The 14,029-nt window shown below is 44.4% G+C and overlaps 1 long non-coding RNA gene across 1 annotated transcript; it reads left to right on the top strand.

Annotated features, from left to right (window-relative positions):
* Nucleotides 1-56: 56 nt before the first annotated feature.
* Nucleotides 57-3,259, top strand: LOC135976958 (uncharacterized). The gene is made up of 2 exons (XR_010594239.1): nt 57-455; nt 2,582-3,259. It is a non-coding gene; the product is annotated as an uncharacterized LOC135976958 (long non-coding RNA).
* The last annotated feature ends 10,770 nt before the right edge of the window (nt 3,260-14,029 follow it).

Raw genomic sequence — 14,029 nt, 5'->3', positions numbered from 1 at the left:
ACCCCTGAGCGCAGCAAGTGCAGCGCTGTGAATTGCCAGTGTAGCCAAGGCCTTAGTGTCTGAGAATTGGCACCTCTGCAGTAGACTACAGAAGTTTAGTAAGTTCATTTTGTTGCTTAAACAGCATGTGTCTGATACTTTTTAACATGCCTGGATGTAATCCTAGGTGCTGTGCACCTGAATTGTGAAAATGCAATATTTGCCAGTTAGGTGGCCCCTTGGGGGTTTTGTTGGGCTCTATTTGGTCAGACTCAGACACTTAGTTAGCTAACACATTGCTTCATAACATTGGGGCATCCAGACTACAGGAGGATGGAACATTTAACCAGAGTTTGCTGCAAATGGACAAGGGGACTAGAACCTCAGCTGCATTCATCATTATTGATTTTGTGCCCATGCCGGGGATCTGTTTACCTTGGCAGCCAGCAACTCAGTCGCTAATTCAAATAACAAAGGTAATCATGAGTGCATCTCTTCCTCTTTTAAGAGAGAATAGCAGTGAAGCGAGGCCATTTGTTTTTTCTGGGAAGAACCTTTGTGTATGATGTAAAATGAAGTGGTTCCTAGAGCAGGGGCATAGTTGGCAGATTGATATGTACAAATATACTGACTAGGCTGCAGTCCTTTCAAAAATAGATCCGCTATTAGAAATGCCATAACAGAGGAGGATCATACAGAGAGACTGAGGGGGAACCAAATGCCTCCCAGTCACCACAAGAAGAATTGTAATAGAAAATAAAAGTTGTCCACTTTTCCAAATGACTACCTATACCCACCTGACACTAGGTGCCTGTGAATTGCAGAAGGGAATCAGGTATCTTTATTTTATAGAGTGAATTTACTATTAGTCAATGGTGCCTGAGTGCCCTGGGTACTGGAAACCTTTTTCTTCCTGCACTATGAACAGCATTGATGCCAGCTATCTCACTTCATCTCCACACTTTACTTCCACACTGCCCTATAGGGCTGAGGGGATATTTGTTTCTGTGACCCAATTAGTCCTTAGTGTCTGTGCTGAGGTTGCTAACCAGATGTCAATTAGTACTAACTGCAGTGTTGTTGTCTTTTTTAGGTATGTCCACAAGTTACTGGGCTGAGCTCTCCCTCCCCACCACAACTTTTCACATAGGCCACCAAATAGCAATTACAGAACAGCCACCTTCAGTCACTGCATCCCTGGGCCAGATTTGAACCAGTAAAATGGTGTTCAGATCCCACAGTGATTGGTGCACATCAGAAACACCTAGATAGGTATAACCTACAGGTGATAGCACCATATCATATTGCCAGCCACCCAGTCCTACTGAGCTATAATTAAAAACAGAGGAACAATGGTTGAGTGGTGAGGGCACTTGCCTGAGACTTGAAAGATTGGGGTTTGATTCTACAGCTTCATTGTGTGATCATGGGAAAATCACTTCACTTGGTGTGTCTATTTCAATTCCCCATCTGTAAACTGGTGATAAGATGTGGTTCCCTACCTCACAGTGGTGTTGTGAGGATAAATATACATTAAAGATTATGAAGTGCTCAGATATTACGGCAATGGGTGGCTATTAAATAAGCCATACATGGAAAAATACTAGGACTCTCCATGCCTGAATTCTGGCATTTCTTGTGCTTAGTGGTCAGGCTAAATGAAAATGAACCTTGCCGCCAGACAGAAACAGCCTGAGTTTGTTCTAGAAATACTATTGGGCACCTAGTAGGCTGACAGTTTCCATGGACCCTTGTGTTTGGTTCCCGGCACCAGATCACTCATGAAATCCTAAAAAAGCCTGTTGTCTTAGAATTCACCTGTAGTCTGTGCTGCTGGCATTTGAAAGCTGCTCCCCAGTCAGCTGATATGGCATTCCTGGAAGCCGCCTGTCCTGTCATTGATAAAGGATTAGAAAACATGTCTTATAGTGATAGAGTCAAGGAGCTCAATTTAGTTTAACAAAGAGAAGGTTAAGGGTTGACTTGATTACAGTCTATAAATACTTACATGGGAAACGAAATATTTAATAATGGGCTCTTCAATCTAGTGGAGAAAGGTATAACACAATCCAATGGCTGGAAATTGAAGCTAGGCCAATGCAGATTGGAAATAAGGTTTACATTTTTAACAGTGAGAGTAACCATTTGAACAATTTACCAAGGATTGTGACTGATTCTCCGTCCCTGACGATTTTGAAATCAAGATTTGATGTTTTTGTAAAAGATCTGCCTTAGGAGTTATTTTGGGGGGATTCTATGGCTTGTTATACAACAGGTCAGGCTGGATGATCACAGTGATTCCTTCTGGCCTTAAGTGCATTCTGACTCAGCAGAGCCAGAACCAGGTGGGCTGATGATAAAGTTAAATCATTTTATAATCGATGTAGGGAGGAAGATAGCGATGGGGATAGAAGAGGCGGATGAGGTGAAATAGACCTGGGACAGCAAGGAAAAGGAGAAGGGGGGGAGGGGGAGAAACTACTGCAATGCAGTGGCTCAATAAAGAAGGGAGCATAAAAAAGAATCAGGAAATGTTTCACTGCAACACATGCCAACTGTAAAATCAATGTAAAAATGTTTCTTTTATCCATTTATTTTTTAGCCTTGGCAACTGTGCTAAGTGAGCATTCGAATTAGTACTACCAGTATTCTCCACGTGGCGGCAGCAAAGAAACATCGCCTGCTTTAGAAAACCCAAAGCTCTCCTTTTCAATATGAGTGAGTGGCAGCGCCAGCCCTGGTAGCTTTATGTGCAACTGTGCTAATATCTATGCATGTGTATGCATGCATGGGCATATTTGTGTTAATGTCTGAGTGTGTATGGTAGTGTCTCTGTATGACCATGTCTGCTTGTGTTAATGTCTCTGTGTTTCTCTTTGTGTTGCTCTGGACAATCCTCATCTCAAAAAGTTGATATTATTGTAATGTTGTAAAATGTCCCCCTTGCTAGATATGAATTGGCAGAAACAATCAGCAGCCATTCTTAATTTTCTTGTTAAATGTGTATCTTAATATGATACTATTTTTGTCATAAATTGTGTACCATAACATTTGCAGTAGGTGTAATGTAGCTGGGGATAAGTGAAGGGGAAAATCAAACTTAAGGCATGTCAAGGGTTCAAAAATGAAGCATTCATTAAAGGAAACCCAAAGAATCAGGAGAAGTTGTTTCAGTGCTAACTGTAAAATCAAAGTAAAAAGCATTAATTGCTGTTGCAGTCCTAACCCTAGCATTTTCTGACTTTTTGGGGAATTAAACTATATAAACTCGGTGCTTCAATTTTCTTGCATTTAATGTGTATCAAATGTACTGTTCCTAGGGTAACACTTCAACCCCCCCTTACACCTGTAGTGAAGCTTTACACTCTTGGCCTGTCTGTTTCCATGAGTACTCACAGATTTGATTCTACCCTTTTGAGAACTTCATCCCCATTTGTCTCCTACATGCATTCAACATGTTTGAATCTGCCTTTCTCTGGAATTAGTTCAGTCTAAACTTAACTTCTCTCACTTGCAGGAGCCAGATACAAGGGCTCTACTCCAAATTGTTTTTGTGATACAGGCATCTATCCACCAGGACCTGCACAGAGAAATCTCACATTATTTCACACAGGCCCTAGATGAACTGTCGTCATGATTTTCGTTCTGTGAAGAGGAAGTGTGGTCTATTGGTTAGCGCAAAGAACTGACCAACAGGACAGGTTCTAGATTTGGTGCTGCCACCTTGGACAAGGTTACTTCTCTGCCTTAGTTCTTCCAGCTGTACAAAAGGGATAATAATCCTCATGGAACTTGCCTGGGTGGTAAGGCATACTTAACTGTGATAATGGTGATGCTTGGAGATCCTCACACGAAAGGTGCTCTAGAAATGCAAAGAATTATCATTAGCACCATCCCCAATTGGATTTGAGCTAGTGACCGAGAGTTTGGAAGCTAGAGTATCTTTCCATATAGCTGAGGGAATGCTTGTCAATGGACTGCCATTTATCTACTCCCTGGAGATACTCATCAGGCTGCGCATGCTTAATCTTGATTTCCATAGTTCCTGATTCCTGACATAAATTAGGCCTCAGTTTTAACTTTTGCTCCCATGAAGTGGGCATGGGGGCAGAGGAAGGGACTACTATAACAAATTCTAATGCTCCAACAAATTTCCACAAATATTAAAGCCTATAAATCGCCAGCCAAACAAACCAAGTGATCTTTTCATAGGGTGGGGGAGAGAGGAGGATGTGAAACGCAGGTGCCAGCATTTGCTGGGGAAGAACTGGTACATTATCAACTAATCCGCCTTCTGCTATTTCTGATTTCCTCCCCAACAGCTGCAGCATTAAATGAGAGCTCCTGCATTTGGGAAGAATTAGAAAGCTTGAAGTAACGGACGGGGTCTCTGTTGGAGACACAACGTCTCACAGACAGGAGGGGGGTTGTGCTTCCAATGTAGAACCTGGAGCATTAGGCATTTTACAGCCTGGAAAAATTGTCATGTTTCAGCTGTTCTAGAATTATCAATGAAGAAAAGACACTGTCATTTGTGCTAGGATTCCCACTGATGCCAATATAATCACATGTACATGGTATGCTTTTGCATAACCCATTGTTGATACTGTGAGGGTGACGGGAAATGTAGGTTTATTGCAAAACTTCTTTAGGTGAGGACATATGCTAATAGTTGACGCTAGAAGCTTAGATACTGTAAAATCTATAGTGATGGTTGTTATATGAGATAGAGAACTAAAGTCTTTGAGACTGAGCTATAAAGAAACGGATTTGCAGTTTGTTTAGAAAAAATATATTGGTGAGTTTTAGTGTGTATGAAAAGTTACTCAACTCCAGTCAAGGATCCGGGTCCCATTGTGCTAGGTGTTGTACTGACAAGTGCCACAAAAACACCCCTTGAGACTGAAGTTCTGTCTTTGACGTTACAGAACAGGCAGCATCAGGGTCAGCCTCCCCTGCCAAAGTGCCTGAAGCATGATCTGGAGGGCCTACATCTAGTGCTGGAGAGTCACAATGGTCCATGGACCTGGTTTCCCAGCTCCAGTGGAATGGGAGAGAATGTCATTTTGCATCAGTAAGGGCGCAGCACAATTCAAAGCCATTAAATTATCAAAGCTGGACAAATCTGCCTCTAGCAAAGTCAGGTGAAGGAAGTTGATGTGGAATCTCATTTTTGAGAAACGCAAGCCCATTGCCATTTCCTGATTAAGAATTATTATAAGATCAGTGGAGGCATTTTTGCTGACCTACCCTAGTGTTAGGGGTAGAGTCGTATGTATTCAGTGAAGCATCAGTTAGTTTGGACCCTGCTTGCGCTGGTGACTGACCAGAACCAAAGTTGATCTTCAGAGCCTAGTGTGAGGCTCATTTTTTTCAGCCCAGTTTTTTCTTTTGTGATGGAGCTACTAAGCAGGAGATTACAACTCCCCTCATCCCCCTTCCCACTGCCCTTCCCTTGTCCCTGGCCAGTTAAGGAGAAGGATCCTGAACACGAAATGGCCAGGCTCTTTGGGAAGCAGCAGCCACATGGTGACCCAGGAGCTGCAGAAAGGAACCCCTAGGAACTGTGGACAGAGCCGTGTGTGGGACATGCTATGAATGTTGGAGGTTACAGCTCAGTGCAGGTCTGAGGGAGCAGCAGCAGGGCCCCAGTGAGAGAGACACTGTGACAAGTGATCCTGGCCTGGAAAGCTCCTGTCTCTCAAGTGGCCTGCCCTCAAGGTCCCAAACAAGGACCACTGTTGCTCACTTTGAACTACAACTGTTTACGCCTCTGTATCTAGGGTATCTGGTGTTTTTTCCCTTTCCTGCCAGCCCTAGTAAAATACCCTTTCACTTAACCATGTCTCTGAGTGGTTAGGGGGACCCACAGGGACGAGCGCCTACAAGGCCTAGCTGCTGAAGCACCAACAGTGCTTGCCTCCAAATTGTGGCACACCTGACATGCAACTGGTAGGTGAACTCCAGCACTGAGCAGTCAGCACTTTGTTGGTGCTAAAGACTGCCTAGTACCGTTCTTCTATGCTCTTCTGATTGATTGTCTGTGTCTGAGGTATCCAGATGCCTCAGGGATGCCATATCTGGCTATTCTGTTCCTCACTCCCCTTCTGTGCTTGTTCTGCTCGCGCCATATGACACATCCATCCATCCACTAGTAATGGTGCCATGGAGAGAGTGGTGTCCATTGAGCATTTGGAGGGAATCTTATCTTACCAATATGATAGGTAGGGGGTGCTGTCTAATGCTGAGAGATGGGAGGCCAAAATCTGAATCGGAGAAAGCCTTATGAACCCAACATAAAACTTGCAGCTGTTGCTCAGGCATGGGTGCTTGCCTGTTTGCTCCCATGGCCATGTGTTACTATGGTATTCCATCCCCTTTGAAGGTGGGATGCCAGTTTCAGAGTAGATGGTCATAGATGGTTAGTCTATGATACATGTGCCATCTCCCGTTCAGGAAGTCTACCTTTTCAAAGTATAATGAAAGTTCAGTGCCACGTGGCTCTTTACACACAATCACACCTGCTGACATTTATATGCCAAGATGGAAAAACCTAAAAAGAGGATCAGGGAGACTGGCATGGCATTTGCGGGCACTCCAAGGTTGCCAAGTAGACATATTGTATTGAAACAGTTGCCTGGGAAACATTTAAAAATACATTGAGTGGCAAAGCATATGTGATGTGCCCACAAGTGTTCTGTGTGAATGAAATGCCATGGCAGATGATGGCACCAGGGGACTGTTACTATTACGTGAAAAGATTCTGCACGTGTTGTTAGTTTATGAGCACCCCTGCCTACGCCATGCTGGCAGGACGTGCACAGAAGAGATCACTTTGCCTTTCGCCGATGGAGTGGAGAGAGCATGGTGCATTCAGTCATCATCAACTTCCGATGGCTGGAGATGGCTATTAAGAGTACCCTGGCTTCACAGTTTACATACATAGGTTTGTTGTCAGTTTAGATTGGCACTGTCTGTTTCCCCTTAGAGATAATCTCCACAGTGGGGTTGTTGGATATATTGGTTCTCTCAGTACATTAATATTTTATTTCAGCTCTGACTGAGGTGGTGGCCCCATTGTGCCAGGGGTATAGGGACAATCCCTCCCACAAAGAAATTTCAATCAAAATAGATCCGAAAGACAAAGGGTGGGAGAAAGGGAGCATTTTATAGATGGGCAACCAAGACACACAGAGATCCAGGACCATACTTTCAAAAGACCTCAGAACAGTACTAAATTCTTGTGAAAATCTGGCCCAAGTCATGGCAGCTGGTAACTAGAAGCTAATTGGGGCTAAACCACACCAATTAAATCCTCAAATCCCCTTCTCCGTTTCTCTAAAAACAAACAAACAAAACCCCCTTTCTCTGATAGTGAAGTCCAGGGAGCGAGAAGCAGACAACTCTCACCACTCCAGCAGTGCCTGAGAGGAGAAAAATTCATCAACTAATTTCCAAACTCCAAAAGAGCTCCTCCCTTCACTGGAACAATGAGGGCAGGGCTGAGACTGGGCATGCTCACAAGCTACTTTCTCAGGTCTTTTTGGATTTTTTTTTTTTTTTTAAGTCTAGGTAGCTTGAGTGCAGATACCCACCGCTGGCTCTGGTCCTGCAGCAGGGGCCTGCGTTGGAGAGAGCCAAACTACCCAGCTCCAGCCTTTGACTCTGAAGAGCAGAGGCAGCAAGTTAGCTCGGTAGGAAGAGGGAATGGAGCTCAGGGGAGGGGAAGTTCTGGGGCTATGCAGCCTGGTCAGGAGTTTGATGGCCGGCGGGAGGAGGGGAGGAATCTGTAGGGAGGGATCCCAGAGGGCTGTGCTGCCCAGCAGGGATGTCTTCCCTTGGTGGGGGCCGTGCTACCTGGTGGAGTTGCCTTTGTGAGGAAAAGGCTAACTGTGAGGGCTCTGCCTACTGAAGCGACATTTTGGCTGAGGAGAGGATCTGAGTAACTGTCTGTGGGGGAATGGGAGACTTTGGGCAGTTGCGGGAGGCGGAGACCTTTTGACTGGCTACTTACTTTGAGCACCAGCTGCTCAAGGACACCCAGAGCTATGAATTGAATACAAGTCTCCTGCGTCCCAGTCCAGTACCCTCACCACAAGTACGTGTTTAGTTATGTCAGGTCCTGATACACGTGTGGGTGTGGGATGAGTATGTGTGAGTGAGGCAGGGAAAATCGAACTCTCAACTTCCACTATAATCTTGGGGTACTGCTGAGGGCTAGGATCGAAACTCTCCTGGAGAGATTGGTCTAGATCCTAAACAAAGATTAGGTTCAGGGGCTGGCAGGCAGTGAAACCCTGGATTCTGTGGACCAACCCATGATTCTCCTGAGGGGGATATGCACTTATTACTCTCCCTATGCTTACTGAGCTTGCCTGTGAGTCTTGATTTGCTATGGTATTGTGTTTGTGGATATGTGTGTTTGTGGGGTTTTTTAAATACTGAGTTGTGGAGTATTATGGGCCATAGGGGCTTGGGCTCTTCCTCCTTTCCTTTGTGCTGCTCTTCAGTTTAAAACTGCCTTGGTACAATGTTAAGCAATGGCTTCAGTCTTTGCTGAAAGGCCTATTGACTTGTTCCACAGGTATGAAAACTCTAAACTGATGGACAAAAATGCTGACAAATACCCACCTCCCTATTTGTGTGCTATTATCCCATCCATAACACAAATAATTAGTTATCCGGGGCAGTATGTAATAAAATTAGCTGAAAATAGAAGGTTATTCACAGGAAGAATGTCTGTTTAGTGCATTGCTGAGTGTGGTTAAGAGCCTCAGTTAGGGTTTTGTGCTTTGCATGGAGTACCTGCTGGAGTGCTAAATTACAGCAAGCTCCATTATCAGGGTTTGATCCAAAGCCCATTGAAGTACATGGAAGTCTCTTCACTGAATTCAGTGGGGTTTGAGTGGACCCTAATATTGTAATGTTTATATTGCACTAATGCAAATCTCAATAACATATATGCAAAACGTGTTCCTCCCTTTCTAAATACTCTTCCTTCTACATTCAACCTCTCCATCTCCCATCATTGGCTTCGCCCTTGGGAAGAGAGAGCCTAAACTGTGACTGATATTTACATGTGATTAATCAAATGTGATTTGAAAAAATAAATGGATACTCCACTGTATCAGACACATATTTAGAGTGACCAGATGTCCCGATTTTATAGGGACAGTCCCGATTTTTGGATCTTTTTCTTATATAGGCTCCTATTACCCCCCCCACCCCCATCCCGATTTTTCACACTTGTTGTCTGGTCACCGTACACATATTGCCCTGAGTCTCCCTTATTTACATTGGCTTAAGTCCACTGAACTGAGATCAAGCGGTTCCTGCACTTAGGATACAGCTCACTACTGCAGTAATGGCAGGGGTGCTGAAACAATGTGAATAGTGGGGGGTGCTGAGAGCCATTGAATCAAACTGTAAACCCTGTATATAATGGAAATGACTTCAGCACCCCCACCACCCTTAATACCAGCACCTATAAGTAGTGGCACCTGACTAGAGGTTACAGAACATGTTGCCTTCATCTCCTCCCACCTTGCAACTCCCATCTCTGGGACTTTCCTGAACCTAAACTTTTCATATTCCAGCTTGTATGCCTCACATGTCTCACATATGAAGCAGTGTGACCACTGAAATATCTCCTCTGGCTCCCTATCTATTTAAAAATTGCCCTTCTTCTTTCTAAAGCCTTTCATAGATTTGCTCCAACTGGCCTCTGAGAGATTCTCTTGCTGAACCCATTGCCTGCCCCTTCAACTCCCCTAGCTGGAGCCTCAGCTGGTGGAAAGTGGTATAGTTCCATTGCAGTCGATGGAACAGTCATCAGTGCATCACTGAGTCATGGCCACCTGCAAGGTGGAATGTAGCAGCAAGAACACTGTGCCATGATGTCATACAGCAGTTTAGGACAGGAAGTGAAGAAGACTGTCCAACTCAAATGGAAAACTTAGGCAGAAAGTAACTTTCCAGAGTTCAAAACCAATCATTGATACATTTGCCTATTTAGTAACATGCCCTGTAGGACTGGATGGCTTAGGCAGGGATAGGCAACCTATGGCACGTGAGCCAAAGGCGGCATGCGAGCTGATTTTCAGTGGCACTCACACTGCCCGGGTCTTGGCCACTGGTCCGGGAGGCTCTGCATTTTAATTAAATTTTAAATGAAGCTTCTTAAACATTTTAAAAACCTTATTTACTTTACTATAGCTAAACAATAGTTTAGTTATATATTATAGACTTATAGAAAGAGACCTTCTAAAAACGTTAAAATGTATTACTGGCATGCGAAATCTTAAATTAGAGTGAATAAATGAAGACTCGGCACACCACTTCTGAAAGGTTGCCGACCCCTGGCTTAGAGGATGGCTCACTTATGACCTGTATAAAATAAGCTGATGAATCTCAGTCTGGATTCTAGTGGGCAGGAATCCACATCATTGAGAATTATAAAAATTGGCACATTGAAGCTAAGGATGGAATCAGGAGTGGAAGCTGAGATACCCTTCAAGCCTCACCTGGTTTGAGAGGCTATTAGTGGAGCAGTTGGAGAAGCATGCTCATGGTGTACAAGATCTATTGATAACTGTTATTCATTTATACTGCAGTAATAACTAGAATCTACACCCAAAATCAGGGCCACATTGTGCTAGTCCTTGCACAGAGACTGCGAAAGGGACAGTGCCTGCTCTTAAGAGTTTGCATTCTAAATAATGTTCATATTTAGGAATTAATTCAGGGAAGTTCTCTGGCCTGTGTTCTGACCAGGAGGTCAGACTGGGTGATCACAATGGTTCCTTCTGGCTTTATAACCTAGGAACTAGGTACAGGAAGCCCAGTGGTTCTCAACCAGGGGTACGCAGAGGTCTTCCAGGGGTTACATCAACTCATCTAGATATTTGCCTAGTTTTACAAAAGGCTACATAAAAACCACGAGCAAAGTCAGTACAAACTAAAATTTCATACAGACAAAATGAGAAAGTAAGCAATTTTTCAATAATAGTGTGACTGTGACACTTTTGTATTTTTATGTCTGATTTTGTAAGCAAGTAGTTTTTAAGTGAGGTGAAACTTGGGGTATGCAAGACAAATCAGACTCCTGAAAGGGGTACAGTAGACTGGAAAGGTTGAGAACCACCGTATTAGTCTATTAAGCAGATAGGAAACTGTAACATAGAGAGATTAAGTAAATCACCAGAGATCATTCTGGGAGCCTGTGGCAGGCCCGTGAACTGAACTCAGGTCTCTGGCTTAACGATAAGGGCCGCCTTCATCTCCGTTAGTGTCTCACTCCCAAGGGCTCTCGATCCAGAACCTTTCAGCAGCACTAAATTCACTTAAAAGGAATGGGAGGAATCTCCTTCTGGAACGTGGTATCCTGGATCTCTTTGCTTTCAGGGTATTGTTGGGTGCTGGACAGTTGTGCGAATAAACGGTCTCTGTAGTGCAAAAGACACGTTCTGGCTTTGCTATGGTGCTTCTAACTGCAAGCATCCACCTAGCTTACCGTAGGCTTCCTTTTATCTTAACGGAGACTGTGTGTGTTGGGAGAGTTATTTCTGACTGTAATGTATTTCATGTGTGATAGTGATAAATACCGTGCTCGTAAATCAGCCTGGGCTGTCCTATCCTCAGGATGGGGACAGCTTACAATAGGCTTGTCTGCTTCAGATTGGGAGACCATGACCACCTTATTTCATATTTCTCCTCCTCCTGCTTTTTCCCCTCTCTTGGCCGTGCTAGCAGCTGGCGTGTTGCCAGTCACCTGACCCACTTTAAATACAGCATATATAATAGTCCTGCTAAAGTGTGTTTCTATAGGATTTGTTTTGCTTTTGGGGGTGAAGGGGTACATCTGTTCAGCGTGACATTCCTCCCTGAGTGTGAAATTCACTCCTTGTGCCGAGGGTCAGCACAAGGCCCATGCACCAGGGGAGTCCTGCTTAAGACCTCCTAACATGAGGTATTTTCTTGCTTGTTTTGTGGCAGCGCCTAGGTCAGCGTTGGGGCCCCATTGTGCTAGGTGCCATTAACACACACAGTGAAAAGATGTTCCCTGTCCCGACAAACGTCTCTAAATTACATATCATGTAGCAGTGTGAGCATAGCAATGGCGCCAGCTGGAGAGAGAGGGGCTGGGGAAAATATGCCTCCCCAGGGGTTTTGCATTTACTCAAAGTTCCATAGGCCATGGAGCCAGTGGGGCCATGCATGGCCTGACCATTTTTAAGCAATGGTACTAAATTAGTATGGATGCTGCTGGAGTGGCCAGGAACATTGCTCCAGCTGCATGGTCACACCACCATTGAAATTTGACCCCGACGCCCCTCTGTACAGGGATCTGATGCATTGGGCCACAATGCCATTTGAATGCCATTCAAATTTGGCCTGGCTGCTCCTCCATCTGAGGGTAGCTGGGTCGAATTGTTTGTTCCTGTGCAGTGGGGTGAGATGCGGGGGAGTCCACTAAGAATTTGACTCCTGGCAGTACCGGCTCATGCACTGTGTGGTAGAGAGAAGGGAGACTCCCCACACGGGGCAATGAGGTCCCTGCTGGGGGCGAGGAGAGAAACCAGAATTTGTTCATCCCTCCCTGCCTGCTAAGAAATATCTGAATTGGTGCTGCTGGAGCATAGGAACCTGGAACTCCAGAGTTCTAATCCAGGCTCTGGAACTGAGTCCCTTGGTCACAACAATCAAGCTGCTATGTGTCAAGTATGACTGTTTCAGTACAACAGAGGAATGTACAGAACTCGCCCCGAAGTCTTGTGGGGTTGCTACCTTGCTGTGCCAGACTGCTCCATCTGGATTCCTCCCCATTCATCCTCCCCTTTTTTTTTTTAAGGTTTGTCTGGTTGGCAAAGGCTGCAAATAGTTTCTTCAGCGCTCTTGCTAAATTATGGCCCCATCTTTATAGCTTCTAAGCACTATGTGCTTTTAACATGTGTTCGCAGAAAACCGGACTACATTAAATCTGAGTGTTTAAAGCAATCCATAGTCAATACGCTTCTAGTATTTAAATTGGCTTCTTGTTTTTTGTAGGCATTTTAAATGGACTGGATTGAGGGGAGTTAAAATGTTCTAAGCTAAACACAGCATGTGTAGTGCAGAAAATACTCCGGGATTCACTCATTTTTGCCTGGTGCAACACAATGACTTCTACATCCACTGTAACTGTAGCACTCTGTATATCTTGTTGGCTCACAAGAGTCAGTTCCTTACTTCAGCCAATGTCTTCTCAACTTTCAAGCTGGTCTAGCAGAAGGCATCAACTTCCCAAAGCTAGAGTCATGCTTAAGCCAGGCTTCCAGCACAGTCAATGACCCAGAACAGATGAAGTCTTATAGGAGAGAAGATTAAGAAAAAAAAAGAAGCCGAAGGAAAAAGAAGAATCGTGCCATCAGCTCAGAGGAAACGAGACTAAGAAAGGAAACTAGGAGGGGAAATTTTGGTGCTTATTTTTAGACAATGTGGGTGTGTATTATTTTTCAACTCAGTATATTAATTTCTGCAGAATATAGTATCAAAGTGTGGTTAGATTGTCTATTAATAGGTTATCAGAACTTCTGGCTTCAGCCTACCAGCCATCCCCTCAGAAACAATAAACCCATTTGGTACGAGGATGAGACAGCAGTAGACATCCCTGCCACACGCTCACACCTCAGATTGTCTGTTTCTCCTGGTGTCATAATGGAATGAAAGGGCAGCTCGTCTAATCCATTTTAGGTATTTGGTGTCTGACATCAGGCTTCTAAATATTGTTACCAGCCTCTTAACAGACCCTTCTGTTGTCTGGTGGGAGGTAAATCCAGTCTTACACAAAGCTGTGGGTTTAATACTAGCAGAGCTCTGGCAGCCTGTTTTGTATTGCACCAGACTGACCAATGATACTCAGTGTCTCAGGATTCAACAGTAGGGTGGTCTTGAAGAGACACACCATTACACTGCCTGTTTCCTTCTTGAATAAGGCAGGAGCCTGTGGACACTCCACTTCCACAGGACTCCTACAATTGCTCAGTGAGTTGTTTTTGCCCTTGCACTTAGG

This window comes from Chrysemys picta, chromosome 21 (genome assembly GCF_011386835.1).
Source record: "Chrysemys picta bellii isolate R12L10 chromosome 21, ASM1138683v2, whole genome shotgun sequence".
NCBI lineage: Eukaryota > Metazoa > Chordata > Testudines > Emydidae > Chrysemys > Chrysemys picta.
This window is presented reverse-complemented; position numbering and strand designations above follow the sequence as displayed.